This window comes from Diadema setosum, chromosome 7 (genome assembly GCF_964275005.1).
Source record: "Diadema setosum chromosome 7, eeDiaSeto1, whole genome shotgun sequence".
Taxonomy (NCBI): Eukaryota; Metazoa; Echinodermata; class Echinoidea; order Diadematoida; family Diadematidae; genus Diadema; species Diadema setosum.
In genome coordinates, this window is record NC_092691.1 from 7,089,938 (window position 1) to 7,117,733 (window position 27,796).

Sequence of the window (27,796 nt, forward strand, 5' to 3'; positions counted from 1 at the left end):
CATACAATTATAACAGTAAAATATCCCTGAAACGCTCAGATGTGATTTTCCGTCCTTACAAATTACAAAATCTGTGATAATATCTACAGCTGTAATGCTGTATACTACTATATCTAGAGCAAATTCTTTGAATTTTCACACATAAGATTTTATTCCTGTGTATATAATCACCGATAATGCAAGCTACACATTAAGAATAAGAGGTGCAACTTTGCACCTTTAAAGATGCAGACCAATGCCACACTGGGATCACCTTTACGGATGAAACTTTGTACCTTTCAGACCACAAAGGTGCCAGAAAGGTGCAAAGTGCACCTTTAAAGGTGCTCCCATTGTGACACTGGTATGAAAGGTGCGAAGTTGAACCTATAAAGGTGCTTCCACAGTGACATTTGTAAGGGTGCAAAGTTGAACCTATCTCTTTCTAGAGTGTACATCGTTACCATCATCGTGGGAAAATCAAGAAAGCAGTTAAAGTTAACCAAACGCTATTTTTGTGACTATGTGAACAGTTGAGTTGACCAAGGAGTTATTCTATGACAACTTCTTGATGTCATCTATGTTCGGTCACGTGACAGGATGAACACACGCACACACCGACACAGCCATAATTATACACACATACACATGAACACACACACAACACACATACAACCATTTCACACACAAGCACACACACACAGGATGGCAGAAATTACTTCAAGCTTGAGTCAGGCTCAGAAACGTTGATGGGAAAACGTCTCCTCTCTAAATCCTGCATTCCTGCATACCACTGATGGTTTGTCCGCTCGAAGGCCAATATGGAAAGCTCTACTTGCTCGTGTAGCATCCCCAAATCGCTCTCTGCACGTTTACGACGACTGGCGCGGAAGACTACCTCCGGGAGAGAAAGAAAATAGGAGGATCGAAAAATCTTGATCCAGTTAAATCCCGCCACACATATGGCCAGCCTTGACAAAAGTGTGAAATCGGTGTAAGACCTAGTGAGGTGTCGACATATTAATCCGCGACCGGCGTCGGGGATGTAAATCGCTGGGACACGGCCATTACCGCTTAAAGTCCCAAGCAGATTTATCATATTCTGCAGCAAAAACAATCAGAGTTTGCAAGCAAAATAAAAGCAGAACTGTGAGGGCATTGTGCAGCAATGGAGGACAGCAGTTGGCTTGGGATAGTCGCCATTTCAACACGGGAGCGTCTGCCAAACAAACGGAAAGTCAAACATGACGCAGAAAAGGCTAAACCTACGCTTACTTACACCACAGATCAAAATGAATGTGAAGTTTAAAGAAAAAAAAACCCAACAACTCAAACATGTTGTAACAAGGCAGGCAAGAGTACAACATAGCGGAATGACGTTCTTATCACTGATAAGTTATGGTAAAAACATAAACAGGGAACAGACTGCAAACATGCAATTACAATTGTATTGCACATAGCCTTGTAAATGCAATGACCTGTTGTGAATCCTCGGAAAGTAGTGGTTATAATAATTGCCGCTATACAAATCAAGCGATGACGCAAACTAGTATGAAACAACAGAATCCATCTAGATCATATGCGGTCTCACGATTTGGAATAATAAACAGTTTAAAATGAAGTGACGTCAGGAACACAACGCGAAGGCCCACGTGACGATGTATTAGGCTCAGTGCCACAGGAGTAGATAGTATTGCACCACACCTCTTCTGCTTCAACGCTCATATGCGCACAAACAGGCTCCTCGAGAGCAAAGTGTGGTAACATTATGGGGAAACTGAGACAGTGTCTACATACTGGTATTCAGATTTTGAAGACAGACAACACAAAGACATCACAGTGTGAAAAAAGAGTGGAAGAGTGGGGCAGTGTTAATTATGTATTCGTACAGTCAGATTTTTCGAGACAAACAGTGCAATGACACCACAATGTAAGAGCAGTGTGGAAGAGTGAGACAGTGTGTTCATGTATAGTCAGGTTTTAAAAACAGCGCAGGGATATTGCAGTGTGATAACAGTGTGGAATAGTGAAGAGAGTATATTCATATAGTCAGATTTTGAAGAAAAACACAACAGCACGGGGATACAACAGTGTGAAAGGAAGACTGAGACATATGTGTTCATAATATAGTCAGGATTAAAAAAAACAAAAAAAAAAACAGGGACACACATTGTGATAACAGTGTGGAAGAGTGAGACAGTGTGTTCATGTAATCAGGTTTTGAAGAAACAGGGACACCACAGTTTGATGACAGTTTGAAAGAGTGAGACAATGTGTTCCTGTAGTCAGGTTTAAAACACACACACACACACACACACACACACACACGGAGACCACAGTGTGATAAGAGTGTAGGAGAGCGAGACGTGCATTCATATGGTCAGAATTTAAAAAAAAAAGACACCACAGTGTGATAACAGTGTGGAAGAGTGAAACATGTACATGCCTATGTGTTCATATAATCGGGATTTGAAAAAAAAAAAATCACGTACACCACAGTGTGATAACAGTCGAGAAGAGTGAGACAGTGTGTTCATGTATTCAGGCTCTGGAAAAAAAAACACAAACCGACACCACAGTGTGATGACAGTGAAAAGTGAGACAGTGTGTTTTTATAGACCTATTTTGAAGAAAACACACAGTAACACTACAGTGTGGTAACAGTTGGGAAAAGTAAGACAGTGTGACCGTATATACGTTCAAAGAAAATCCAGGAAAAGCTGCACAGGATATAAGCACTGTCATTCTCACAGTTGTGGACCGATGATTCAGTATGGACATTGTGGAAAATCACAATGTGAGGAAACTTGTTATACACAGCATGTCCTAGCTAATATCATACAATTCTGAGAGCCCAAACCTCAGTGAAACTTCATAATTTTTCGTGTCAGTGTTAAACCAACCTTTTTAAGCTTGAGAGACAGAAAATTGTAAGCTGCACAGATTTTAGTATCAGCGAACTTTAGATCTGCGACGCTAATCCTACGACGCAGCTATTTGCACAAAAAAAAAAAAGAGAGAAAAAAAGTTGTTCTGCACATGCGCGGGACAGCTGTTTCCATTGTCCTACCCGGAAGGGGGCGCGTTGCCGGTACAGTGCAGGCCTATATTATCGCTTCGTGCAATATTTTTCAACGAGCAAAAGGGGAAGGGTAAGATGAAGAAGAAAAAGAAGAAGAAGAAGAGGAAGAAGAAGTAGAAGAAGAAGAAAAGAAAGAAGAAGACGGGTAGGAGAAAGGGGAATTGTTACAATCTAAATTTGATTGATCTCGACTCTTGTGCCATATTTGAGAACATCTATCCAAACAGTGGTTGAGAAATCATCCGACTCTTGTCCTTAACAACATTCAACCAACTCGCACAGCCTTTACTTAAAGAATCTAAAGGTTGATGATGCCGAACTCTGAAAAGAGACTTACGACAAATCATACTTTCATTTCGCATTGAAGTATGACTCACAATTCTCACGCTCTCTCCCTCTATATATCTATTTCCCCGGGAATTGATGCATCGACCCAAAGAAAATAACCAGTTTTTTGGGGTGAAGTCCTACAATCCAAATCCCGTCAAAATCCGGCGAGTATTTGCGAACGGCCAATCAGCGTCGTTACCCATGTTTTTCTTTCTTTGTGCGGGTTAACCTCCGGGTCGCCACTAATTGAGGGCTAGCACGTCAGGGCATTGGGAACAACTCTCGGGATCACTACCAACGTTTTTAGTGTCGGCTCCGTTTCTCTTCATATTCTAACTCTCTGCTCATTCCTGAAAACTCCACGGTTTTTCCCCGCGTCCCTTCCACGGGAGTGAAGGTAAACCACGATGGAACGATTTCAGTGTCTCTCATATTACTATCGGCCTTTCTTTCTCGAAGAATTGTTAAGATCTTGGGCTTGATAATGAGCTCAGTTTCCATAGTGACGGATCAAGCGGAGGAGGGTACACTATTGTATGGAGAGGTTCGAACAGGGAAGCGGGAAACCCACCTCGGCTCAAACAAGACATCTGGGATGGAGTAATTATGATGATTAACAAGATGCTGGATATCAGTTTCTTCAATCATGATTGTAATCATTGTAAAATTTGACTTTTCCACTTTTTCGTTAATGAGATAAATCATAAACGACTTTGGAGTGTTAATTGTATGCAGTAAAATACAAAAGCAATCACCCTTTTTAGAATAACTCATTTAACTTTATGTTTACAAAATAATGTATAATTGTATCTAGAATATCAAATCATTCTTTTTATGATTTAAAACGTAAAGCTTTATGAGCACCAACCCTATGTTTTGATGTATTATTCCATGTTATAGTTCATTACCTTTATTTACTTTTTATTTTTTATTTCGATTTGATTGATGGAGGACCAAAAAAAACCAAAACAACAACAACACAAACCACCAAACAAACAATAAAACTTCAAAATATATAATTTGAGCTGTCGAAGAGTAGAAAGTTTTGTGCAATATCGTATGCACGACAAAGAGAATAATCTAGCTCGGTCAAAACGTTGTTGGTGATAATCTATTATTATATTATGTTATACTGTTCCATGAGGGTTTGCGTTGTGTGCGTGTGTGCTCCTGTGGATATGAGTGTGAGAATGGGGGGGGGGGGTGGGGGAAGGGAAGGGGCGATTAAAGTGGGCATTAAGGCCCTCATGATATTAAAAGTAGATCTGTGTCCCACTCATGTCGACTCGCTGTGCTACTTCACTGACCATTCTTACAATTATTTCGTTACAGGTAATCGGACGAGCCTCCCGCTGCAGCGACAAAAACATTCGCCAGAATATCCTCCGAGTCCGACCATTACATCTAGTGACCTAAATTCTTCGAATTTACCTCTGCGTTAGCCATAACAAATTCGATTAATTGTAAAGAAGGCGGTATTCTCTGCAATGAGTGAACGAGAAAGTGACCCGGCGCAGTGCGCGTCACACGATGCACAACACGGTCCGTAATACCGTGTAGAGTTGACCCCTTATAGAATTAGAATCAGATCGATTGTTTGTTTGTTTTCTTTCACTGCTAGAAATGTAAGGACCATTGTAACCCGCATTTTTGCGATATTTATCTCTGTGACGATAACCCACACATATATTGCAATCTGGGATTTCATTTAATCTGCGATGTAATCAATGAAACAGTTTTCTTTTTATACAAAGCGCACACACAGCGCATCTCAATGTTTTATTCAAGATTGACTTCAACCAGGCCGTTGATGATGATGATAATGATGATGATGACCGTATTACTTAGTGCACATCACGATGTGGATTTTAGAGATTGCATCGCAGTCGACATCGATTGCCGAAATGATTTTGATTAACAAAATGCCCGAAAGCGTTGTGGTAAACGGAGAGACCATTGTGGGGTAGTGGTTTATGTTTATATAGACTCTTAATCCGAAGACTCGAGGTTCTTACCCTGTCCAGCGCCGCCGGACACCCATGGACAACACGTCGCATAGACCATGTCAATCTTGAGCAAGGGGTAAAGTGTGTGCCTGGCAGTGTTGGCGTAATAACAGAGCGCTCTGGAAAATCAGTGTTTATACCTCTACGAGGTTATAGGATCTTATCAAATGACGATGATCAAACGTTTAAGGGATGATAATAGCATTGCTTTAGATGAGGATTCAGCTTCTCGCCTTTCGTGATTGTGGAAAACACTTTAATGTTAAACAGCATACCATTCGAAAAGGAATTCATTGTTAATTTGAGGAAAATCGGTTTTGAAAGGGCCGTGATATGCAAAAACAAAGTAAAACAAAGGATCCTAACAAAAGGAGGGTCCCAACTTTTATTAGTATAATTTTGTTTGGATATCTCGGCCATTTCAAAACCAGTTTTATCAAATAAACTTTGAATTCCTCTTAGAATGATATGCTCCTTCGTCTTTCTTAAGAGGTTTCTTATATCTTGCACAGAAAAGCTGGAAACCTGCAGTCCCATCTCAGCCAAAACTATACCATCCCTTTAATAGCAATGCTGACAATGATTATTATAATGACATATTCATCATCTTTTCACTGAACTGATACTTTCGATTCGCTGCATTATAGATATCTTTCTCTTTGGTAGGGGACAACATACACAGACGTGTTCAAATTCATCACCGTCAATCTGATGTTATGTTCATTCATATGCGATCATTATTTTTTATCGATAAGGTACATAACTATGTGCATTCTGTATTTTCAAGTTCATGATATGGCTAGTCAATATTGACTTAAATCATCTCATCACACACACTCCCCTTGAAATTAGATTTTTTTTTTTTCTTCCAGAGTCACGCGCAAAATTTCAAAATGGAAATCAATTATTAATTTCAGGGGCGCGTTGGTACACCACGCGAAGGATCCTCGCTAGGTTGTTTGTCTTACCATAAGCGATGTTTTCAAAGGCATCACTGGAATACTACAGGGAGACTATTCTGCAGTACGAATAAAAAAAGAAAAGAAAATAAAACGAAGTGAGGCCGCTTCAGCATTACCCCTCAGATCTCTCTCTCTCTCTCTCTCCCTCTCTCTCATACGCACATACACACATACCGTACTCACATACAAACACACATATTGGATTAGGAAAAAACTTCAAGATGAAGAGGGCAGCATACAGACATATCCTCCATTTGGTCTTTCATCATTATCAACCCATCCCACATTTTACCCACAATCAGACCAAGATGTCTATTGCTTTCTTTAATTTGATTAAATGAAACTCTTGTTAAAATCAGTACTTTATCGTAGTGTAATGTATGCACAAAATATCCGCATTAAAAGTTACGGACTTCAAGAGCCTTCCATTGAAAAGACTATAATGATTAAAGGCCTATAGGTGAATACTGGATGACTAAAGTCTTGCAAGGTTTCTTACTTATCCCCGTGGATCTAATCTTCTTCCACTCAACCTCTCCAAAGGTCCATCATTTACCCCCCCCCCCCTCCCCACCCTCCATTACCACCGTTGAGCGAGCTTGCCTGCCCCTCAACCACGGGCCGTACATCCCCCTTTTTTTCGCTGCATTGGGTCTATATGCCTTCACCCACTGTCGCTATCATGTGCTATAATGTGGAGTCGTAACTTTCCGAACGTGTTTGTGGTAATGGGCCGACTGATTTGCAGTGGCGAGGGAGGTGCTATGTGTTTATGTGATTTTACTTATTGATGGTGCGTCGCGCGGTGCACCATATGTTAAGGGAAAGCGTTTCACGCCAAGTGACGACTTATAAACACTATAAATCAGGTACGCATCCCCGTCCCCTTTCATCGTGCAGCACATAACACAAACTAAAGTCAGGCTGCTCACCCGCTCGAAATGACGGAAAGATTCGCTTGGACTCCCGCAACATGTCTTGCAGAAAGTTGTAAACCAGTTTTGACGTGCTTTCAAACGAAAGTATATAAGCCGGCTGTACCGTCTTCATTAGATGTGGAAGAACCGCTGGCACTGTCCGCTCTCTTCGGTCGCCGATAGTATAGTTTGACTCTGCAGCATAAGAGTATCTGCCTTACTCTCAAGACTCCAGCAGGATTTAAGACGACGACGACGACGACAAAAAAGAAAAGAAAAAAAGAAAGAAAAAAAAAGACATTCAAGGAAAGTGGTAGGCATAGTTTTAGTCGCTGCTTAACCGGTGCTCGGTGGTTGGGGTGTGACAAGTTTAGTTTGGCTGGTTCATTGAATAATGGTGTGTGTATTGACAGCCACTACTCCTATACAACATTTTGCGTCATTTCAGACGGATACAGGCATTTAGATACTGAGAGCAGTATAACGTGCTGTCATTGTGAACAACATTAGTACAATGTGATTTTGAGTCTCAATCGGAAGAAACGGTAGGGGTATTGATATGTGTTACTGTCGCGTGCCATTTGTCATAATGTTTTTAATTTCTACGAACTCAACTGACAAGAGCTGGAGCTGTGAAAGAAGAGAAAATTGACATTTAGATGTGTGGTTATCGTCGGTATGATATCTTTGGTGGTATAAATAATTAATAACAATGTTGACCACGGTACTAACGTCAGAATAAAGGCTAATTTGGTTTTGTTTTGCGATTGTGGTGATGATGAAATTAACACTCTATCTGTGAAGCCCCGTCGGTAATATTCAGTCCATCTAAATCTGGCTACCTACAATCGATCCTGTTTCGATCGAGAAAATAAAAATGCATTAACGCGAAAAACACCCTTCCCTGCGTCATCAGTGTCAATATACTAGTAATATATATTAGATTTCCAAAGGACGCAAGCGCGATCCACCTATTAGGAAGAGATCTCGTGAAATTCTATACAGGATCTTTTGCTTTATTAGAAGCGAAAATTTATTTTCAATCAAAATGTTTATCGATCCTTTATTGATTTTCCCCATAATCTGTTCTTTTATTTACACAGTCCTAATACGTCAATCTCTGATTTATAAATTAACTGTTTGATTTGGTAATAGTACTTTGGCTCTGCCTGGGTCGCGATGTAGCCGAATGACTTGGGTATAGATATCTCAAAGCGACTTGAAAGTCTATACAGGATTGCATTTTTATGCGGACGACAGAAAGTACGTTTGCTCAAACAACGTACTATGTGTTAAAACATGGTGAAACAATACATATTAAATTCATTCAAATCTGTCATCAGATTAGAAACATCGAGACTTGTAAAATGTTTAAATATTTTCATGAAACAGCAACATCAATCGCTGCAACTACGCAAGAGTCCAAGTTACTAGTATTTAAATTAGGCATTGACGTGTTCGCCTTTTCACATCTATCAGTTTGTGAAAAAAAAGAAAAAAAAACAGGAAAAAGAGAAAACACTCAAACGCACTAAAGAACGCAACATGTTTTTGGCAAAAATTGTATTCCCTATAGTACCTCCCTCTACAAAGCCATCGTTGCTAAATCATTACAACTCTCTACCTGACAATAGAATGTTTGACACACATATTCTTTATGATTTCATTTTGATGACGAAAAATTAGTGAAGATTTTTGCCCAGGTCGATGAGAGACTTGTGAAACGATGAACCATTATCTCATCTTTTTTTACGTTTATGTGTGCATGAACATTTCCGTATTTTGTGAAAAGCAATATGTTTCTTATTGCTATTTTTATGGGATTTTATTGTATTTGATTTGCTTCGTCACACTCGATTCATTGACGCAACTTCAAAATGTTTTAGAATTCCATTTCGATGTTGACATTGAAGTGGCACTGCTAAGCACATGCAATGTTGGTTGCCCCCCTGCCACGGGTAAATCATAAAACAGCGACTGAAGAACAGGTGGGAATATTTCGGTTGTATCATCAAGACGGTTATCAGCCTGAAGTAGGGAGTAGATTAGCGACAGCATTACTGTCATTTCTTATCACGCCACTTCGCTACATCTCGCAATGTTGATTTTGCATTGCTTCGCCCAGTGCTATCACTAATGCCTCGATTTCACGCCGCGCGGTTTGCCCGCAAAACCCCGTCCATCAATAAATTGCGTTCCCTATAAATAAGGCAGGACGAAAATGCGTGCCATAACGCGGATGATCGAAGACGATTTATCACATTGTGCAAGTCTTGTCAGATAGCCGCTTAATCAATCGCGCGTGACGTCACGCCATGACGAGCCCGAGATTGTGCCGAGGAGAGAAAATGATTTATTATTCAGGACGGCCGAGGGCGTGCTAGTTATGGCGAAGCAGTGATGTCTGTATCATCACCGCTCGGACGCTTCACTTTCGTTGAGCAAATTTCGTCAAACAAATCTTGCTCATTATGTTCGCTTTTCCCTCTGAAGCTGTTATCCATGTTTGCATCTTATTTCTGTCCACTCGCTATTTTTGATATAAAACTTGTCAGTCATTGTCAGATTTCTTTCCGTTCCGTTTTGTTTTGAAATGATTGTCCTCAATCCCGGTCACTGTTCTGAATTCTGACTAAGCCTTGACCCCCCCCCCCCCCCCCCCCCGCCTCCCCGTATACCCGCCATCAGTCATGACAGCAGAAACTTAGCACACTTCCATAGTATGAATTTTAAACACAGTTTTTGAACATATTTCATTTATTATGACGGGCATGAGGTCTCGAGCTATTAAACTTAACCATACGGTTATAAACATAAGTCTAAGAAATCTATTAAGATGCTACGTTCTTATTTTGTACTGCTTTATTATCAAAAGTTATCGTCATTATTATTGTTACTACCCTTATTATAATCATTATTATTGAGTAATCAATGTATTTAGTTCTACATTTTTGTTCATTTTTTCGTTGGGGGTATTAGCATCAACCAGTGCAACAACAATAAATCTTGGATTGCGCCATTTTGTCAAACTATTTGACTGCTGTCAATAATTAATCCCATCATTTTTGCTTTGAGCTTGAAAGTCGAGATGTCAAATGTAATGGAAAGCAAGCAATAAAACCCGTGGTACTCAATGCAAGACAAATTATAGGCCCTAAAATTACTCTGAGCAATTCACACAAGCTGTTGCACAGTGGATTCAAACACAAATGCTAAGTTAAATGATGCACGAGAAGGCAATACTTTTCCATGAATTCCGATAGCAATCTTTTGACGCTCTCAAAACGGCAGCATTAATTCTGCCAATAATCCTACCAGCCAGACAGTTGCAGTAATGCCCCAACAGAAGGCAGCCTCTTTATTGCATTTGCCTCATTTTATTTCAGCAATTATCCCAATCTCCTCCTGCCTAATTGCGAGATGATCAAATCCCTCTCATATCTGATCTAATAAGAGGGTCAAAAACACACACAATTATGATACTGCCTTGAAGGGAGAACATCTATAGCACAGACGAAAAATGCCTATCCCAAATACAGAACATCTAGACTCAGCTTGATGATTTAGATGCAGAAGGTAATTAGTGCAGCAAGAAAAGAAAAGATGAGGAGGAATCCGATGAGGGTGGCAAAAAAAAATCTATAGAGTTTCTGCCCCTCTGCTTTCCAGGTGAGAAATACAGAGGCATAGTTTTTTTTTCCCCCTATGGTGACCAATAATCAGATTTATTTCTCTTAAGTCTCTCTTCTTCTCCCAAGCACAGGCGCGCGCGCGCGCACACACACACACACACACACACACACACTCTCTCTCTGTTTCTGTGTCTGTCTGTCTGTCTGTCTGTTCGTCTGTCTGTCTCACCCTCTCTCCCCTTCTGGTTCCTCCTTAAATGTGAGATATTTGGATCCCTATTGATCTATGAGTGTAGGAATGGCAGCTGCCTAAATCCCACACCTCGTTACCACCCCTACAGTGGAGGAAAGGACGCATTTAGCTGCACACGCAGCCCCGACAGTCTCAGCAAAATGTCCACGACATGAAACATTGATTACCCTCCCCGCCTTCTAAACAGTGTACACGGAAGAATGAAATTATGTCAGAATGGTTTCCACCATTTACAGCCACTCCTCAGCGACTCGTATCCATTAAATCAAACTACCATTATGACATTGACACCAAAATACAGCCTAAATGCAGAACATACAAAATTAAAACGGTTATGACATTTGCTATTAATGGGTGTAAAGTTGAAAGAAAAGGTTTTGAAGAGTTAGTGAACCATGCCAACCTCCACTTATTAATTCTTGAATACATAGATAATCCACCATATACTGAACATGTACACACACCTAAACAAACATATGTATCATATGCAGACCTACACATATTTACATGCAAATGAATATACATATTTCCTTACTTCTTCATACTCTTGAAAAATGAAATACAAGCAGATAGCAGCAGTAAAGTTTTGTTCAGATATATGTGCTGCATTTTTTTTTTCAATGAGTTGCTGTATTTACTGCAGTTAGAGACATCCTGTATTCATTAAGATCAAAACCTCTACTGAAGATTCCAATTTGAAGCCACTTTCATCACATTTCCTACATTTTGAATATGCCTGTGACTCGATGAATATGTTCTGCTGGCCAAAAATTAAAAGTGTGCACAACTTTTGACTCACCATTTTAGCAAGACAGGTCACTGGGCAATGAAAGTAGGCTGATATAGGTTAAATGCACATACAAAGTTATGCATTGCACAATGATGAGATATATATTCCAAGTAGGTTGAATTCCTGTGCACAACATCATTATGTGTGTGTATGTCTGTGTGTGTGTGTATGTGGGGGGCGGGGGGTAAACACAGTGGCTTTGGGTGATGTGCTCTAGAAATAGACATGCTCTAACATTATGGTTGTCTGGTAATATATTGATATACCCATCTATTTCTATGATGGACATATATTATATTTTTGTACATTATGGTTGTCTTAGACCCTGCTGCATAAAAACATGCAATCAAGCATAAGTCAGAAAGTCAAACATAAGCCAGGTATCAGCCAATCACGACTGACTATATCATTAGACTTTTCTTTGATTTTCTAACTTAAAGGACAAGTTCACCCTCATAAACATAAGGATTGAGAGAGTGCAGCAATATTAGTAGAACATATCAGTGAAAGTTTGAGGAAAATTGGAAAATTGATGCAAAAGTTATGAATTTTTAAAATTTTTGTGATGGAACCGCTGAATGAGAAGACTACCAAGGCTCGTGATGTCATATGAGTACAACAGTATAAAGAAAATGTAAAGGAAATTCAACATATTTTCACTTTTTTTCGCATAATAAAAGAGCACTTGACTTGCCTCTTTCTAAAGGCAATGGGAATAATATTACCCATAACATAAGTCAGTAACGAATCAAGGGAATGTGTACTTTTTTCAAAAGATGAAATTTTGTGAAATTCTCTTTATATTTTCCTTATACTGTTGTACGCATGTGACATCATACACTGCAGCAGTCTTCTCATCCAGCGGTGACTGCACAAAAACTTCAAAAATTCATAACTTTTGAACGGATTGTCCGATTTTCCTCAAACTTTCAATGATGTGTTCTACTAATATTGCTACATTCTCTCAATCCTTATGTTAATAAAGGCGAACTTGTCCTTTAAGTTTGATCTCTAATATACTTTTATGGAACATGACCCAGGTAGCATATAACTGTACCAATCTAACATGATGATAGATAGATATGTCTTTACATGCACAGTCATGGGTGCCTGGTAACATACAATAACATGGCTGTGCAGAGATATGGTGTGATATCTATGGTCATGTGGAAATATTCAAGTTGACAAGTCTGTTGCTGTGGTGAATAGACAAGTTGCAACATTCACGGTTGTGTGGTAACATATCATCAATCAAATATATGTAGGCCTATGTATAATGTATACAAGGCTTGACACTAACTTTTTCCTTTGTTGCTCGATAACAAAATTTGGTAGCCCAATCAGGCCACCAACACATATCTTTCTTTAAAAAGTGGTGGTCCTCCATCTATTTGTGGTGGCCCTAGGCCACAGGGCCACCACTAATGTTGAGCCGTGATATTATTATATGATTAATTGCCCCACTATCCCTGTGAATTAAAATGCTGCTGGTCTTCAAACAAAGGAAACAAATCTTGTCATTTGAAATTGCTGAATGTTGATGTTGGTCAAAATGTTTTTATTCATTACTCTGAATTGTGCTAATGAATGTTACATTTTTTTGTAATTTTGTTAGCACTCTGAGCCTTATGTAAAGAGCATATGAAACATTAATTGTATTGTATTGAATTGTATTAATGCAGTGTTGCAACTCCAATGATAGCTAAGAATCAACAAGTGCTATATCATCAGGAAATCAAGTTCAATTTCAAATGGATGTAGCATGAAAGGGAGCGCTAGAAAAAAAAGACCTACTTTCCCTCAGGATAAGAGAGAAAATGATCCGGAATTAATTTAATGTAAAATAAAGCCACCTCAAAGCTCAAGTGCAAATGAAATAATATCTCAGATGTTTTGGCCTAGCTTCCGTCACTTGTCATCAATTTATCTGGGTCATCCCTTCCTAGTCACCTGTTTGAAGCTGTGAAGGCAGACCACAAAATTATTATTTGCATTTGTGACTATCTGATTAAAAAATTAACATACATACAGGGATGAACAGCAGAAACCTCACTGTTTAGGTCGTGTTCAGCTCAGATTGAGATTGAGTTAATTCATTTCCAATAAGAGGTTAACAAATTTTAAGTCTGAGAGCCAGACTAAACTTAAAGGCATTAAAAAAAGGGGGGGGGAGGGGGGGACAAGACCCCATTCTGATAATGCTGCTCCCAAAGTTTCCCCATTGTCCCGCCCCTGCGGGTGCTCCCTGCTCAAAGATTGCCCCATGAATATAACTGGGCTTAATTAATGAGATTGTGAGGATGTCTTCCTGAATGGGGTGTCTTCAAAACTGCAGGTGTAATTGATATCTAATCCCACAGGGTGTGGTGATAAGATCTTCCTTTTTTTTAAAATTTCAATTATCTTTTCTATCTTTGTTTGGGGGGGGGGGGGGTGGGGTTTGTGAGTGACGAAAAATGATGGATGGGGGCATGACTGCAAATGAGGAGAATCATCTCCAGAGCTACAGTAAACAGCTAGCCATGTGTTCACAAAAAAGCAATGCAAGGACATAGCAAAGACTGTGAACAGAACAGAGGTTCAACAATCAAGATGTGTATGAAAGTTACCTTATGACAGGAGATAAGTACAGATAAGCGGGGGGGGGGGGGGGGGGATTCAATTAACAATTAATATCTAATTACAGAATATGAGGGGCATTAAAGAGTTGATAATGGTGAAAAGCAACCGAGAAAGAGATGCGATGAAAATTATTGAGACATCATGATTAATGATTACAGATAAGTGCAGTCACTCAATCAACTGATAAACCTACACAAACAAGCTTCAAGAGACTAACCTTCTAATGTATATATTAGTGTTGTTTATTTTTGATGTGGCTTTTGCTGGGAACAAAGAAAAGAAAGTGTATTACTGTAGAGCATACACTGAATGAGCAAGTGGTAGGTTGAAACAAAATACAAATAATGAGAAAGATGCAAAGAAGACAATGATGAATATCCATTTTTACACCGGATATAAGGGTTAACGAAACTTGGCAAGTATGACAAATGCTCAAGATATGGAAGTGGATGCAATGACAACATGGATAATTGTATAAATGGTGCTGAGTAATAGTTGGAGGAGGAGGATGAGGATGAGGACCGGAGGAAAATAGGATGGTGATGAGGGTGGAGGGATGCTGCTAAGTGGCTGGCTAACTTTGCATCATCTCTGAATGGGGTAGAAAGGGGGGTGGGTGGGTGACCCTCGAAAATCGTACGGGATGAGTCAGCGGGGATGGACAGTGTCACATTCCGTTTGCGGGCACCACTGACCTACTTGCATATGTAAATATAACAAAATTCAGACTTATCACCTTTGCGGCCCACTCCTGGCATATTGGCACGGCCAATCAGGCAAGTTGGATCGTTGATTTCTCCCCCCCCCCCCAATTCCTCTAGATTCTTCAAGATTTTTCTGTTGCTTTCTTTTTGAATCCTGGATCGTGATGATGGCTAGTGGCTCATCTTCGTGTGTCAGTCATGCTTCCTACCCGTGCCCGCTCTCGAAACATGATATTGACGACGAAATGTGAAGAGAAGAGGGGGGAGCGTGCATATTTCGTCAAGAGTCGTGCGGCTACGTGAAAAATGACGAGAACTCGGGGGTGCTCCAGTGGCGGCAGCAGAGTGCGCCGGTTTCAGCGTTTGCTGAATTATGAATGAATGAGACACTGATATGAATCTAATTTGCTTATTAGTCACAGGTTAGCAGAAGGCCTGCATCCTTTATCTTTGTCATAAATCTCCTTTTCTTCACGCAGTTCTGAAACTTTAACCACACTTCAACAAAGGTCCCCGCTTTGATCATCATCTCAGGCCTATTGGAAAGCTATCTTGGTCTCATTTCCTTTGTTTCTCGCCATATCACACCTAAAGTCATCAAACTTTATGTTCCTGACCGCACTTCTATACAGGAACATTGAAGTATTTTACAAGGAATATTTGATAGGAATCCACAAGATTCCCAGAGTCAACCACACAAAAGCGCTGAGTGCCACCAACTACATGTATTACATGTACATCATTCTCCATGAAAAATTGATTTTATCTAGTCCTAAGACAAACATGTGTTTTATCTCTTTATCTCTCAATATTTTTTTTTTTCATTTTATTACATCATCATGCTTGACTCTGGGGCTAAACGTACCTGACTGGTGAGAACAAAGAAAACTTATCAGTTGCCTTGGTACTTTCATGTCCAACATCATCCTTGTGGAAGTGAGAAGTTTGTGATCATTAATCTCTTCTTGGTGGTGGTAATTGAATTCTTTAAAATACCATTCTCACACAATAGGGTAAAAATTTCTTACTAATCCATGTAAAACATGAAGAATTTTGGATTTCCAAAGCATCAAACTAACTGGAACACTGGTACCCCCACTCTGTGGTGTTTTTTGCAACAGGTGAAAATCCAACCCTGGTTATTAATCACCAAACAGCACAAGTATCACATTATTGACTTTTTTTGTCTGGCATCATCCAGTCATCTTCAAAAATCTTTGTATGAACAGTGTAATATTTTAGAAGCCCTTGCACCCCACCCTTCCAAGCACACAGAGCTCAAGACCCAAACTTAATCTCAAGCCATAATTTTCCTTCTATAATTTCATCACCTTGTCAACAAGAAACACTCATCACGGTACATTCATAACTGAGTGAATGCTATACATGTCCTTCATACAAATGCAAATACACATTGGTATACAATGCAAAATACAGTACACAGAAACACTAATTACCTATCATTGTCCATTACTACAGATACAACTGAAAGAGCAAACAAGCATACTTTAGTTGTTTTGGAGGATGAAGGATGAAGAGAGGGCAACCCTATAGAGTGGGAACACTGACTTGATATCCTCATATCAGAATTTTTTGATGGGCAAACTGCGAAGTGGGCAAAATAGGACAGGACACCATTAGATTTTGAGTTCATCATTATTTTGAGCTAGTAATGAGTAGCAGAACTGATCCATCTATGAGGAATACAGCAATCCTTCATCAGCTAATTGTTGACTGTAAACTGAGATGGTGCACTTCACTGTGACTGTCAGGGACCAACTTTCTTCTTGCAACATTTGAATCCACAAACAATCATTATTCCATTTCTGAAAGAAGAGCCACATCACACTGGAATGACCCCTATTTGATCGCTTATTATTTTCCCTTGTTCCTCTGATCCCATTCACACCTGAAAATTAAGCGAGGATTACCTCTGATAAGAATGCTCTCATGAGACTATGAAGATAGAAATCAGCTGATGATGACGGTCAGCTGGAATGCCCCTCCATACCACCTCAAGGGAGTGTTCTGCATGCCCTTGAGGTATGCTCAAGTATTGGCTCACTTTCAACCAGGGCCCCATTTCATAAAAAGTTGATGTGATAGCAACTCTTGCTGGAATGGCAAATTCTCATGATAATGACAAGAATCCAGCTTTCTGATTGGCTGTTTCTACAGAAAGTTGCCATTCCAGCAAGCGTTGCTATCCTAATATCTTTTATGAAATGGGGCCCAGGAATCCTCTCATTCATCCAATGTGAACAGCCAACATGGGGCTTGTTTTTAAGTCATAATTATGGTAGTCAAATTATAAATCTTTATCAATCTTTACAAAACTTGAGGCACATAGGGCCTATATTCAAAATGCATACAAACAATGTTTCTATGTAGAGTCCTCATATTTCATATGTAGTGAGTCTGCTATCAGTTGTATTTGACAATTCACACATTCAATTTCTTATGTTTATCATGGTTTACTTGTAAAGTACGGACCAATAAAGAACAAACATTCTGAAAATGGTGTCTCATCAAGTTTGAATGATAAACAGTGAGCATTTTTTTTTGTAGTACAGGAAATGTGTCTCTGCATCAGTCAATTTGCTCATGGACACAATTCGAAGTTCTGCTGGTATCACCTGGAGTGGGACGTGAAACTTCTATGTTCTCTGTTTCTTTCTTTTCTTTGTCTGGCAGCTAAAGTAAAACCTAATTCCGCAATTGAATCTTGGAGTGCACCAAATGTTGCAGGCTGGGTATCATCTTTCTGATTGTGTGTGGATTTTACCCAATTTGTTAGACGTTAGCTCACGGCTTAACCTAATTCTGGGCAGTTCAGTCCTTCCCTTACACCATCTCACCTTCTCGGAACCCCATTCCAGACTGGGGGAAGTCTGCACCTGTTTAGGCTTAGGGTTAAAATAAAAGTTGTGTGCTGGCTTGAAGTACAGTGCCACTCAGAGCCCAAATTGAGGAAAATACATGGAGTGAGTAAAAAGCAAACAAAGTGAATGGTAAAAGTTTCATTGAATTCAGGCACAAAGTAAATTTGTAGTTGAACATGTTTTCACATATGATGATATTGGTGACAACCACATAATATCATGCAAAATGAAATTAGATAATTTTACCACCTCAAAATTCTCTCCAGGCATTGAACACAGATGTATTATGAAATGATATTTCTGGTCAATGATCTGGAAACTTCACAACCATTTCTCCTATGGGACATCAACACTTGGCTATCACAACACAAGCAATAATTTAATGTACAAGAAACACACACAATCTGATCTTTATGATCTCATTTAGAAAAAGAAAGAAACGATTGAGATTTTTGTGTAGGTCTATATGGTAGAATCACATCAAACAACAAACAAGTATAAGTAAGTGATTGATCATCATGTCATCATTTGTCTTCATTCTAAAATGCACATCCAATTTTTATTTGCTAAGGGCATGACTCAAAAATTTTCTGCTCCTTATCTTTCAAATGTCAGACAGACATTTGATAAGTGGTCGTGCCGATTCAAGCCGCCGACATGGCTTAGATTTGCGGTAAGGACAGAAAGAGCGATTTGCACCTGTGGTTTTCACTACCTGTGTTACAAGATATCGGCACAAAGGAATATTTTTGTGGTGCTTGCACTTCAAATCTCATCAGCATTAGCCCACAATCAAATCCACTGCTGAAATCTCTCTTTATTTCTTCCTTTCTTTCCACACCCCCCCCCCAACACTTATTCTCACATGCTACAATGTTTGGTCGTGATGACGTCGTCCTTGCATCAGCTCCAAAGTAGAAATCCGAAAGGGATATTTGTGTTTTTGCTATGGCATTAAAAAATCTGCGAAATGCACACGAAAACAGCCACCAGCAAAATCCCCTCAGACAGGTGAGGGAGGCGGGGGCATGCAACCCTACCTTGATCCCACATATCAAGTTCTTGCCTTCTCCAGCCATCGGAAAACTTCAATAAGGCACAGATGAAATGTACTTAGCAAAGAGAAAGTGAGGTGAGTACTTTTCACTCCTTTTTTTTTAGCCCCTTCTCCATTTTTGTCCCTTTCGGTATCCATTTTTTCTTTATTCTTTATCTTTGTCCGTGGCCACAAAGTGCATTGCACCTCATCGTCTGGTTAAGAGCCAAGGAAAGAGGTCTTTCTTCTCCCCTCTTTTCAAACCCTTCAAAAGCTGAAGGATAGTATCCATACCAGACTCAAGCACTCCACGCCAGCGCCATCACGTCATCTTTGACGCTTGGCCGCACCGGACACAGCATCAACTAACACCTTATGATGTAACATCCCAAACGATCAGAGAATTGCCCCCCAACTTTCAAATGTAACACTTTCAAAACATGAAATTACATGTGAGCTTAGTATTGAAAATGTTATACTTTACAGAATTTTTAACACCATAGTATGGAAGAGTAGCATCTTAAGCATCTACCATTTTTATCATAACTCTTACATTCATGTTGAAATGAAAAGAAAAGAGTATAGTTCTTCAAACTATTTTGTTAAAAACTCATCTTATAACATCACCATAAAAACTATCTGACTCAAACCAGTCATAGCTCCATGAAATGCAGTACTGGGACTTGTTTATGAAAACCTATCATAATTGTGTTGCACAGCAATCAAATTAATTTACTGTCGGAGTTATTGTACCACTTGACAATTACATTTTTGCCTATTTTGAGCTGTCATTGTACAAAGCAAAAAAAAAAAAAGGTTCCTGTGCATGACCCTTTTTACTGCAGTATCGATCGTTAGCATTGGTCACCTAAATGCTTGTCAAGCACACTGCATCCCCAAAATTCATAGTTTTGCCACTTTCTGTTAGATAGGGGTCTGCATTTTCGAGACTATCATATGTCCAGAGCACTTTTCAGGCAGTGTCAAAGTTGCAAAGAAGTTCAATTAGAAACTTTTCTTTCTCCCGTAGAAATTTCTCCTTTTTTTTTCTCCCTCTGGATTTTCTCTCTCTCCCCTTTCCTCTGAGGTTTCATGATGAAGATAGAAATGCAATATTGGTAACTCAATATTTGAGGCCATTTTAACCGTAGGCTTCTTCTTCCTTTTAGCTTGTTTGAACAAGACTTAGCCCACGAGTGAGAGAGAGAGAAAGAGAGGGATGAGAAAAGGTGATGAGGAACGAATGAGATGTGGATGGAGAGGGGGAAGGGCGGAGTGATATCAAAGTACAGCAAGGAAGAATGATGAAGGGGGAGATCTGTGAATAAGAGCATGAATTTCATGACGATGGTGAGCAAATCGCTGCGGCGGGGTTGACGCAGTGGTCGAGCAAACAACCCCACGAACGAAAATGAGACAGAGAGAAAGACTAAGGAAAAAAGGATATGAGGCTAAATCTAGGCGTCGGGCTGCTTGGCACGACTGTCGTCTTTGCATACCTTAGCCGGTCCTTTCTTTGCAAAAACGCCGAACAACCCCCCTCCCCCCATCCTCGCACCGGTTGGATTCATGTCCGCTATTTCACGGGTACAAATTACTGTATTTAAATACTGAAGGGCAAAGGGGCATTAGAGCGATAATCTCTTCACCTTGGAGAAAATGAAAATTGAAAGGCCTTTATTGAGACCGGCCACGTTAAGGAGCCATTGTCGATGTTTGTCTGTCACTCCGGTAACTGACCAGTTAGACACACAATGGACAGACACACTGCTGTGGTTTCCTGGTCTAGCGACCAGGTGTCAAAACTTCCACCAATCCAACATTTCTGTGGGTTCAAACCTCGCACGCTTGTCCCTAATGTCTTTTTGGGGCAACACTCTTCCCATGGTGCCTCTCTCGTCATTCAAAAACAGACAGCAAAACAGGTGTGAAACTGGAAGGCGTGACCAAAAAAAAAGCAGGGAAAGAGTTCTTTCTAGGGATGACTGTGAAAGAAAAGAAGAAAAAGCTGTAGATAGCCATTAACTCTAAATCATGCATACCTTTTCCGCCATATCATTTATGCCAGCTATGGTTGTTTAAATTTTGATGACCATCTGAAGGCAATGCATTGCAACTCTCAAATGTTAAACCACCCAGAATGATGCTGGGGGCCTATTTCATAAGAGTTATAATTAATCTTGCACTCGATTTACTGAATCGAATGTAAGATCAATGCTGATCACAAGCCTGTTTCATAGAGACACTTATGCTTGATTTAAAGCACAGGTTCGATAGCAGATCAAGCGCAACTTTTTTGAATCGCCTCAATCCCATCATTAATCTGATGATGAATCTTTATGAAACGGGCCATCTGTCGATTCTCTTACTGATCCCAAGTACTACCTGTTGAAAACATCACTACCCTTTATGTCCGGCCACTCTGAATTGTTGCCAAGTTCTAGCAACTCATTCTCATTCCTGCCTTGACATAGTTGATGTTCATTTGTTTGTTTATCTATTCATTTGTTTTTACTTCGGTATCAAAATTAGGTTCGAAATACAAGTGAGATAAGATGTTTTACATAGAAAGAACAAGGAGAAGGAAGAAATACAGTGAGTAGCCCATCATCAGGAGTGACAATAATTGTTACCTCTGGTCTTCTAAGGAGTCCAGTTCTACGAAAGCTAATTACACACATAGAATAGATTGAGTGATGACATAAAAGTTAAGATAAGAAAAATGAAATCATAGGATGGTATATTATATCACAACATGTGATTTACAATAATCTGATAATTTGACATCAGATTCAAAGCATGGCAAAACCAGAATAATAAAAAAAAAACATTAAAGAGACATTTAGATTCTGTTTATGTTAAACCTGGAGGTATTGAAAAAGGAAAATTTATGTATTAATCATGAGATACAGCATCACATGCTGATGCATGGGCTATTGAACTGCTCAGCTGAACTGACAGTCCTGAGCTCAATTCATGACTGGTACAGGAAGGTGCTATACCTCCCTGACTGGTATCTGCATCTTTGGATGAGATGCTCTATGCTCAACATCCCTTTGGATTCTGGAGTAATAGGAGCACCTGAATGGTGCTGTCATGATGATAAATGGCAAGGTCTTCTGGAAGAGCACTGCCGCCACTGATGATGTGATGATAGTGCGATCAAATGTGACAGTTCTAATGTTCTCTCTTGGTTTATAAAACTGTAATTAGTATTACTATGATTATAATTTTCTAATTATATTCCTCTCACATCATTTTCATTATCATACTTTTTCTTATCATTATCATTGTTATTCTTAAATCATCATTATTATCATCACATTGTATTTATCAATTCAGTTTTTCTTATTGTTATAATCATTATCATCATCATTCTTGCTATCATCATCACTATCATTCTTATCATTATCACCATCACCATTATTATTATCAGCAGTAGTGGTATCAGTAGTATTTGAAGTAGTAGTAGAGGTAGTAGAAGCAGTGGTAAATGTATAAGCTTTACCATCATCAATATCATTACGATCACCATGATCAATGTCATTATAATCATCCAAATAATCTTTCTTGTCATCATGTCCTACATCTCTGTAAAAGCTAGGAAGAGTTAACAACTATGTTCAATGATTTATATGTATGCTTCCTGGAGATGCGTGCATCCACTCTATTGAATGTTGTAAGTCAATTATCCAAAGAACTCTCGTATAAAACTGCAGCTGCAGCTAAATTAAAGCAAAAGAGAATCATCCCTCATTCCCAGTCAACTAACCCCCATCCCCATGAAATAAAAAAGAGAAAAAGAAAAAAATGAGGGCAAAAGGAAATCAAAGATGGAGCAGCCAAGTCAAAAGAAGGGAGTTTGGCTGTAGGGCAAAATGTGGCTTTGAACTCCGCCATTGTCCTCCACAGAGAGCACAGATTAACTCCAGACCCAAGTATTTTCGCAGACTCGCATTGTGCCCAGGTACCTTGTTTTCACGGGGTGCAAAGTGAGATCGAATCAAACAAGAGCCCTATTCCCCCACAGGGCAGTTAGTAAACTGCAGAGCAACATGAAGAAAAAAAAATGATGAACAAAATACATGAACTTCAACAAAAAAAAAAGGAGAGAAAAGTAAGAAATATGTCCATGCACTTAAACCCTTGCCACAGCTTAGTAGAGGGTGACGTCATATGAGAATCGAGGTAGAGTTAGGCAAATTATTTCAGGTGGCCAGAAAATCAGGGCATGACTGCACCATTTAAAAGAGTGAGTGAGAAGTGTATGAGGAGAAATGAATAGAAAAGAGATAAACAAAACAGTACTGTCAAGATAGGAAAAAAATTGTAGACTATATACAGTTTAGGGTTATGCAGATACCTGGATTATCAAACTTACAACATGAATTTTGTGCATGTTCCTTGCATATACTAAAAACAGGGGCGGATCCAGGAATTCCGTATGGGGGGGGGGGGGAAACAATATTTCTGGTGCTACTTCAGGGTTTCATCTCATTTTTTTCTTTGTATTTCTTTCGTTTTAATGACAAATAAAGTGGGGGCGCGCGCCCGGTGTGCCCCCCTCTGGATCCACCACTGCAAGAAACATAATGTCAGTGACGAGACAGCTGTTCTTGGTTCAAAATTGTGTAGAGATATTGGTTGTATGATGTTGAATGCTTCTTTGCATCTTGAAAACTTCACCAGGTGAGAATGTTGGCAGGGCGATAATCTTCTACTGGATGAGGAAAGCTACTGTGATGAGCAGAAAATGGAGGGAGAAGGAGAAGGGGGAGTAAAAACATCCTTTATGTTTCTTTAATTTGTCTGAATATGATAACTGTATCTTCTAGTAAAAGAAGACAAAAAGTATCTATTTTCCCAGAGTCAGTTTCAATATAGCTGCATTGCCTTCTCAATAACCCTTTCTGTACTAACTTTGTTTTATCTGTCACAATGTCACAGCATATTTTAAATATGAAGAGTTTGTTTGCAAAAACCGATAAGTCCATATTTGTCAAATGGAGATATTTGCGATTAAAGGTCAAGAAAAATATCGAGAATAATAAGAAAATTTTTGCTTCTTTTTACCATAACTTAAAAAATATATCATTATATGTAGTGACCAATATATCATTTAAAAGGTATTATTTTGAACTTTATGACAGAGATCGCACTTCAAAATCTTCAAAAATGGACTTATCGGTTTTTGCAAACAAACCCTTCATATACATCTCTATGTATGCATGTTTTATTGAGTGAAAACAAACAAATGAATGAATGAATGAATGAATGAATGAATGAATGAATAATAATACTTGTCACTGAAAGGAAACAGATCATTGTACTAATAACAATGTATCTAGAAGGAACATGTGAAGTGAAATGGCTTGCCATCATGGTCCTATGTTAAAACTACCTTGAATTGAATCCATCAGTAACATATGTGATATGCTTGGTTATGGCACACTAATAAAAAACAAAACAAAAATCAAAACAAAGATCCTGACATATTCAGATTTTTCATCTAGTCTTGAAAGGGTTAAAGAAGTGATGTTCCATCAGAATCCCGACATGACAGCTTGATGACTTTCTCATGTCACACCCCGTAAGCTTTAACAATGAATTATACCTTTTTAATGAGCACATTTGAATGCCTCTTTCGACACGGAATGAATGTCCCGGTCTCGTGCCCACGAAAGGCTCGCCGACTTTAAACAATTTTCAACAACAGATCCGCGCTGCTGCGGCTGACATTTCATCGCTGGATCTCCCAGACGGCACCCGCCGAGCTCGGGACTTGCATTGCAAGGAGGCAGGCCCAGCGGTGCCAGGCATCCGAACAGCACCTGGCGAGCCGGAGAATGTCACGGCCGCTCGACGTGTCTGGCGCTCGGCATTCCTCCAATACCAGCCCAACTCTTGCCTCTCCATCACTTTGCTTACGACGACACGACGATGCATCTTTGGCCCGTCAGGAGATCTGATTTGTCTATTTCTCTCTCTTCTCCCGCTGTGCTCTTCTCACCACATGAGAAAGAAGAGAGAAAGGAAAAGAACCTGTCCCCGCACGACCCTGTGTTTGTACCCTAATACAAAGCTGTGATAACAGTCTCTATTTCACACCTCTAGCAAAGCACTCAAGACATGAAGTACTGAATGTATGCTGGTCATGTGAACAAGGGAAGAGAAAGGAGGAGCAAACTGATATGTTTGATTTGAAAAGGCCGTGTATCTGCTGCATGAAGTATTGATGTATCTCTCACTGTTTTGATCACATCTAGCAGAGGTGACAATGAGTTCAATGGTTCTAATTCATCTACTTGTGATAACTTGTGATTTCAGCGACAAAGACAATGAGAATTTTGTGATGACAGCAATTACATCATCATCATCACCACCCTAAAGAGATAACATTCACATGGATATCATGATCTTGTGAGCAATAACTACACTGATGATTATGCTGCCAATGTCTAAATTATAATCTTTACTGTTATCATTTAATTGAAATCATTATTTCTGCACTGACTATTCCACATCTCATCATTAATTCAATAACTCTAAGAAATCCATTCATGGAAGAATCTATTTCTGGGAGAAAATTGTTCATGTGAAAGCATATGTAAATAAAAGCAAAAAGCTCATCAATAGTTTTGTCACTTTTGGTAACTCTGTGACCATTTGAGTGCCAGAAAGTCAGTGGTTGATGGGTTGTCTTACAGGGATCTTGACCTCTGACCTTACCACTAATAACACACTTATATATACTGCAAGTTTAAGATGATGGTTTGGAGAGGGTCAACTCACAACCATCCTAAGGTGAACCTGTCATTGCATTTTTTTTTTTTTTTAATTTTGCCCATTATTTGCTTTCTTCACATAAAATCTGTAGTTATATTACATAATATTTATTGCTTTTTTTGTTTCTCATTTGCTTCTTGCATTGAAGTTCATTCTAATTAAGTCTATTTTTTTCAGGTATGGAAAAAAAAATCCCTTAATTGTCACTTCATAGTAAATGAAGAGAGAACTTACGGTTAAATTTGACAGATCTTTTATGCGTCTAATTACTCAAATTACTGGAGCATGGAGCAATCAAAAGAAAACGGTGCACTGTATGAAGCAGGTTATGGAACTGTGAATTCAAAGACACACATGGGAACTGGACTGATGGAGGAAGGGGGGGTAAAAGTGATAATGATGGGGTGGGGGGGGGGGGGGGGGAGGGAGTTGCATTGCCAGCTAGAAGAGGAACAGATGTAAGATAGGAGGAAGAGAGGAGCTTGTCTGTAGACTATGCTGGGCCGTTGCTCTCCCAATTTTGGCGTCCATTTTAATCCGGCAGCGGCGTGTGAGGGAAGGTGTTGATAGGAAGATCCAGGCGGTAACCCAGCGGGATGCGGATCAGACCTGACAGGAGGAAGCGGAGGCCGGTCTCACGGCGTTCTCTCTCCTCTTGTCTGGTACGCCTCATCTTCTTTCTTTTCCTCCTCTCCTCCAGCCATCCATCTACACTCCATGCTGCCCTACTTTGTCAGTTGTTGTTCATCTTCAACAATTCACTCTTCAGCATCACCTTCTCCTGACTGGTCTGTTCTGTGTTGTGCTCGAACCCTGGGATCTTACCAAGTAATTTCCTGATTTGGTAACAATCCTCTTGGGAAAATCATTTTCAGCCCATCATTAGATACTTGCCTCAAAAGAATGGTCATAATTCCTTATTCCTTCCCTTCGTTCACCACTCTTATAAAAAAGTGCTTGTGTACCTAAATGATTCAAGCAAATTCAAATATGCTATGAACATTTCTGTTACTAATGTAGAATCTAATTTTCTGCCATTTCATCTATTTCTCAACAAAAGAAGCACCACAATCATTTCATCAGTATCTTATGATCACTATCATAACTACTTTTCTTTTTTTTTCACTGTAATTCTAATAATTTTGGATAATTTTGTTGACATCTACGGACTGATTTGTTTCTATTTCTACTTCGAACCAAAGGCAATTTTCCCTGCTATCAAAATGAGTATCAATGGCAGGAGTGGGTATCTGCAGTAGATGAGTGTTGAAAAATCACAAACAAGAACACTAAATTCTCTCCTCACTCTTTTCAAATCACTAACTGTTCGTCTCATCGCCATCACTCTATGCCATCTGCCTGTGTGCTCATCTTATTTGAATAGCCTCAGCGCAAGACATCTTCTTGCATTACTCTTATAAACTAACACAGGGAAAAGAGAAAATGCATTGCTTCTCTCAATGAGTTTAACAGTGAAACAGTACTGTGATTTTAAGAATAAGATATAACAGCCTTTGAGGAGACTACACTCATCTTTCATTCCTCTGCATCAAAGCCTGCTTTCACATCACAGGCCCTGGAGCGCATCACTCCAGCATCCGGCCTGTCATCGGCGCATCATTCCTGCCGAGCATCTCACAATTTTTGCGGCCACCCTATCACCTGCTGATCACTAGTGGTGTCACTTTACACTTGACCACTACTGGACAAGGGACTGAAGCACAGATTTGTGCTGCTCCCTGAAAAGCTTTGCCACATGTGAGTGTATAAGAGAAACTGAGAAAGAGGGGCAGCAGCAAAGAAAAGATGGCCAAA

The 27,796-nt window shown here is 39.5% G+C and overlaps 1 protein-coding gene across 1 annotated transcript in view; it reads right to left on the reverse strand.

The window, feature by feature from the left end:
- The window catches only part of LOC140230334 (repulsive guidance molecule A-like), a 139,846-nt gene that overhangs the window by 80,381 nt on the left and 31,669 nt on the right, over positions 1-27,796 (reverse strand). The window lies entirely within an intron of this gene.